Source organism: Ipomoea nil, unplaced genomic scaffold (assembly GCF_001879475.1).
Source record: "Ipomoea nil cultivar Tokyo-kokei standard unplaced genomic scaffold, Asagao_1.1 scaffold0317, whole genome shotgun sequence".
Taxonomy (NCBI): Eukaryota; Viridiplantae; Streptophyta; class Magnoliopsida; order Solanales; family Convolvulaceae; genus Ipomoea; species Ipomoea nil.
In genome coordinates, this window is record NW_017616745.1 from 1,506,488 (window position 1) to 1,512,742 (window position 6,255).

Consider the following 6,255-nt stretch of genomic DNA (forward strand, 5'->3'; position numbering starts at 1 on the left):
TAGCCTCTGTGGTTCATGTTCAGTTGAGTTACCATGATTTACATATTTCCAAATGCTCTGTCGGGTCGGAGTGTGGGGGCTTCTTAGGGTTGGGGTTTAGCCTTTTGGAAGAATGTAGTATCTGTTCATAACTATTTTCTCAACCTACTGAAGTACAAAGAGCCAATAACGCCTCTATTGATGCTCAAACTCACAACCTCCTATTGGTTCATGCAAGTTCATTTAAACAAAATTAGCCCCTTTAATGTTGATAACGTTGTACTTTTAGTCACTAGTGCTATATAATTGTCAAACTATTTTTTAACATATAAAGTTACTTTTATCATTTAGAATCAATATTCACTATTAAATTAAAAATGACGTTCACATGGGGAAATTGAAACTTTAATAATGGACATTATTCTAAGTGACAAAAATAATCTCATAAAAAGATTTGTTAACGGATCAGACTTCGATAATCATATAACACCATAGATTGAAAATGTAACATAATAACTAATTAAGAGACTAACTCTGTTTAAATTAATAATAAATGATCAAAGTGAAATAATTTAGGAAAATGTTGTTTTTCTTAAATTAAATAAAGAGTTGCTGTTTAAAAATAATAATAATAATAATAATAATAATAATAATAAAAAAAAAAAAAAAGAGTTGCTAACCATGAAATGAAACAGCTGGAAGATAACCCCTCAATGTTGAATATACTGCAGCCTGACAAGAGAAAAAGTGAAGAAAAAAGCAAAGAGATAAGGTTAAAGGACCCCAATAAACAAAACAATGAAGAGGAGCGCATCATTCAATAATTCAAGATTATTGCGAATTATGAACTACGTATCATTTTATCTGTCTTAATTTTTTATTTCAAAATAATATAATATTTTCTTTTTAAAATTGAACATAATTATCATTTTACATTTTTCAAGTTTTTTTTGACTTTTTTAAATTTTAAAACGAAAAATTCTATTTGCACCACTATTATTACTATTTACACCATTATTTTTTCCTTCTCCATATACACTGAATTACAATTCATGGAGTACTCCATTAATTGCAATTCAACAAAATGAGAGAATTAAATTATAATTTAATTACAATCAAATTACGTCCGACCAAACATCTCGTAAAAATTGAGCAAAAAACAAACGGGACAGATAATTAGGGATGAGGGAATAATTATTATCAGATCTCTTCAACATTGATATTTTCAAGGGGGTGACGAAGGCACCATGTTCGTGGATGATGTCATGCACGATGACGACGAAGGCTCCGCGGTCACATCCATTGGAAAGATGACGGTCATGATTGTTGATAGAGAAAACCTTTTTACTCCGAATATTTCCTTTTTACTCCGAATATTTTTGTAGCTGTAATATATATATATATATATATATATATATTGAGTTGCGTTCAAATGTGAATAACTCAGGACGTGCCACGTGTTTAGATTTAAGTGCATCGGATCAATGAATGTTAACCAGGTAAAAATTACATGCACTTGTAATTGAAAAATATGTACTTGTAGGCATGGTTGCAGTAGGCGCTAGGCGCTAGTCGGGCGGCCGGGCAGCGCCTAGCGCCTAGGCGGCCGGGCAGCGCCTAGCGCCTAGGCGGTCTAGGCGGCGCCTAGGCGGATTCTAGGCGGCGCTAGGCGGGCACCAAAAAAATTAAAAAAAATAGTAACAGACTTGTAGTTCGACAATTTTAATGAGATTGTTTTCAACGTTCACTCAAATAACACATCTAAATAAATGAAATAATGATAATTTATAAGTCATAATGTCATAATAATATTAAAATCAATAATTAATGAAAGACGACATCGGTCAAAATCGAACAAAATCGGTCAAAAACGGTCAAAATCGGACGAAATCGGTCGACTCGGCCGAGTTGGCCGAGTTTGGCCGCCCAGGCCGCCTAGGCGGCCGACCGAGTTTTGGCCAAAACTCCAAGGCTCGGGGCCGCCTAGCGCCTAGGCGGCTAGGCGGCCGAGTTTTGCAACCTTGCTTGTAGGTGAAAGTAGGTGTACCCAATCAATGTTAACAAGACAAAATTACATGCAAGTAAAATGCATTACAAATGTATGTAAAATGTATTATATGTACAAGTAAAATTTACACTGAGCATCAATACTAAGTGCACCTGACGTTATAACTAGGTGCATCTATAGTTATAAGTAGTTGCACCTAGGTGCACAAATGTTAACCACGTAAAATTACTTGCACTTATAGGTGAAAGTAGGTGCACTTGTAAATGATTTTACTTGCACTTTTTACTTACAAAGGTGGACGAACTACTTGCACATATAGCACATCTACTTGCACCAAAGTTCAAGTTATTTACAAAAATGTCACTGTGTCGTTTTCTTAAAATATCATCTTATTCAATTCGTTGATCTGGACACGTGGAGGATTGGGATGCATGCGTTCGTCTTTAAAATTGTTAGTGGTGGTTAATTGCTTGTATTTTAATGGTGGTTAATTGTTAATTTGGTCTCTTCTTTATACGAAGCATGAATCTTTTGGTTTGTTTTTATAATTTGAATCTTTTGGAAGAATGCAAATCTTTCTGACAGTAGTTATTCCTAATTCAGAGATCTAGGAGATCATCCGACTACAGTTCTTCAAGTTCATCATCAGAGGTTCAAATCCAATTACATCCAATTATAATCCTTAACTAGTATTTGTCCCATGCGATGCACGAAAAATATGTTATAAAAATATACCCTATATGAGGTTTATTCATATATAAAATTTTTGTTATTTAATAATTATTATGTGTGAATTCCTATGATAAAATTATGAACATAAATATATTTACAATTAAAATAATATTTAAGGTGGGTGATTACTACAAATCTTAAACTATATTAAAAATTTAGTACATAATATTTAATATTACAAATTTTTAAGAACTTAGTAAACTACAATAGTAATTGAATTACAATTTTAGAGTCACGGATCAAAATTTTTAGACCTTTGAGATTTCTTAACTCTAGATGTAACAACATACAATTGATCTTTAAAGACCAAAATCACAATCTTAGTTCGAACATTGATTTTTTCTTCCAAATACTATCGAATTAAGTGTGTAATCAATAAAAGATGAGAACTCATAATTCGAGAATATAATCTTAATGTTACTAAGCCACTTCACGTCAATTAAGTTGGAGAGTGTTGTTGGATAGTATCCGATGAATCCACGAATAACGCATCTTTGTCTCCGTAGTTCTCAATATGCACATCAACAATCTTAAATATTAGGCCGCCTAGCTATGCCATATATTAATTTCAAACTTATGAACTTTGGGGTTGCATTCAATAAAAAGTATATTTTAAATATACTAAGGGTACATTATATATGTATGTAAGGTACTTTCAATATAAAAATAATGTATTTTTAATATATTAAAAATGTATTTAATATTCATGATCCATACAATTATGTGGACCATCGTTCCTCACAATAATTTGCCAGTAGAAATTGAAATATAAATATAAATATATATATATATATATATATATATATATATATATATATATATATGGTAGGGAATATCCCGACCGACGTAGCTTCACCACGACCGAGAAGCCTTTGTCCTTTTCTCTTTGTCTTTGCAGGTGACAGGTCGGGCTCCTTGAGAAGAGCCCGGTCGGGGTCCGACCGGGAATTGCCCGAGCGACGGTGTCGACTGCCGAGTGGTAGCCCTTTGGCGAGAGAGCTGACGAAAGACACGTGGCGGTTCTCTACATCGACAGGCAGGGCACCCGGGAGGATGACACGTGGTGGCTACGTGGAGGACATGCCGAACGGCTGGAATCTTGTCCCCGGCATGGCGGCTATAAATACCCACAGTAGCTACAGTGTAGGGGACTTTTGGACGATCGATAGGTTGTTGTTAGAGAATCCCGACCGCACTCAGTCAGCACTCAGAGCAACCAAGTAGATTGTACTTAGGGCCTCTACCTTGATCAATAAAGACTTTACTTGCTTTATTTGGTCTTGCGTTATTTATATTGCCTACGTAGAATTAGCAGTATCATTTTGGCACCGTCCGTGGGGACCCGTGCAAGAAAACCAACGTCTTGACGAGCACCCGATCACTATATCGACATGTATCCGTGGGCACACAACAACTTTGCCGACGACCAGGCGGATGCGGCGAGCTCCTCTGACCACTATGCTACCCAACAGCAGGGTCAGACGATGGACCTCAACCTCAACCTCTCACCACCGCATCCATCAAATGCATACCCGGCCGCCCAACAGCCGGTGAACTACATACAACCGGGATACCCAACACCCGGTCTGCCATACCAGCAGCAGCCGATGATGTATCCCGCCCAGTATCCCTACCCGGTCCCACCTCCGCCGTATGGGTATTGGCCAGGCCAACCGATGTGCTACACTTCCCCGGTTGGTTATCCACCGTACACGCCAGCTTATACAGCTCCAGCCGCCGCCCCTCCAGTACAACCGACCGCACAAGTAGAGCCGCAGCGTCAGTCCACATCCCGGGCTCGACGCTCGGCTCATTCGCGGTTGGGGTCGGGGGGTGCTGATGCGATGGAGGCACCAGCTCAGGCCGTTCAAGCGGAGGACCCTGAAGAAGTTGCCCGAGCGGTAGCTTTTGATCGTCTTCGACCGGAGATGCGCCAGCGTTTGGGACCCCAAGACCCGAACCGTGGGCAAGAAGACGTACAAATGCAGGAGGCTAGTCAGGAGGCTTCATCTAGCTATAGCGGGTCGAGATCTCACCGACGGCGACGCGCTCGGGATACAGCTCAAGCCGCCGAGCTCAACGAAACCCGAGGGTTACTGTATAACCTCCAGGCGGAAGTTGCGCAGCTCAGGAATGCGTACCCTGCAACACCCCCGGTCAACCAATCGACCCTGCACCAGACGCCTTTCACAGCGGCGGTAATGGCCCAGCCTTACCCGCTTGACTTAAAGGTCTCTGGGGAGAAGAGTTATGACGGACGGGCAGATCCTGAGGCCCATGTGAATGATTTTTTCAGCAACATGATGCTGAAGGGCGTTTCGGACGCCGTGATGTGCAGAGCCTTTTGCTCGACCCTCACCGGTCGGGCAGCAGAGTGGTTCCGTACCCTGCCACCGGGTCGATCGATAAATTTGAGACCCTGGCGATCAAATTTGTGAGGAAGTTCATCACTTCCAAAGTGGTGAGGAAGTCCTACATGTATCTCGAGAAGGCCAAGCAGCTAGAAGGGGAAAGCTTGACCGATTTCCTCATCAAATGGAAAGCAGCGGTCGGGGAGGTCGAGCCTATGGACGATGCGACCGCCACCCACATGCTTCACATATCTCTCCGGGCGGGACATTTGTATCAGGATTTCATCCTACACCCCCCGACCAGTTACGAGGAGGCCCTTCGGAGGGTCACAGATTACGCCAACGCCGGCGAGGCGAACGCCGTAAAGCGCTTGCAGGAGGTCGGCTCTTCGTCCCGTAAACCGGCCGGCCGGGCGGAGCATCGGTCGGGAGATGACAATCCCCGATCCCGCACCAGGCCTGGCGAGTTTACGGCCTTGAACCGATCCGCAGCGGAGGCCATGCAATACGCCCAGTCCTGCAATCTCATCAAACTCCCCCATCCCGATCGAGACGGCCCTGACAAGAGTAAGCACTGTGCTTACCACCGATGTGCCGGGCATGACACCGAGGAGTGTACCCACTTACGCCAATTGTTGGAAGATTTGCTTAACAGGGGAAAATTGGACAAGTGTGTGGGGAAGAGAGAGGACAACAAAAGGAACACCGAGCGGAGGGATCATAGACGTTCCCATCACCGCTCTGATCGATCTGGGCAAGACAGAAGGGATGATCGTCATGATGACCGACGGGATCCCGACCCTCCGTCCGGTAGCCGCCCGTCCGGAAAGCCTACCATCCACGTCATTTTTGGTGGGCTGGAAGATGCTTCCCGACCGCGGACTAATTGCCCGGTCGCAATAGTGGATTCCCGGGGAACCGGGAAGAGGCAGAAGATGGAACCCATAACCTTCACCCTTGAGGACCAACCTACCAGCAGTGATCACGGCATGGAGGCGCTCGTGGTCACGATTGACGTTAAGGGGACAGACGTCCAAAGGGTTATGGTAGACACGGGCAGCAGTGTGAACGTCCTATACTTGGACGTGTTCGAGAAGCTTGGCCTCGACAGGAAGGAGCTGACTCCGGTCGGTGTACCACTGTCAGGATTTACCGGGGCTCTTATTTACCCCGAGGGAAAAATAA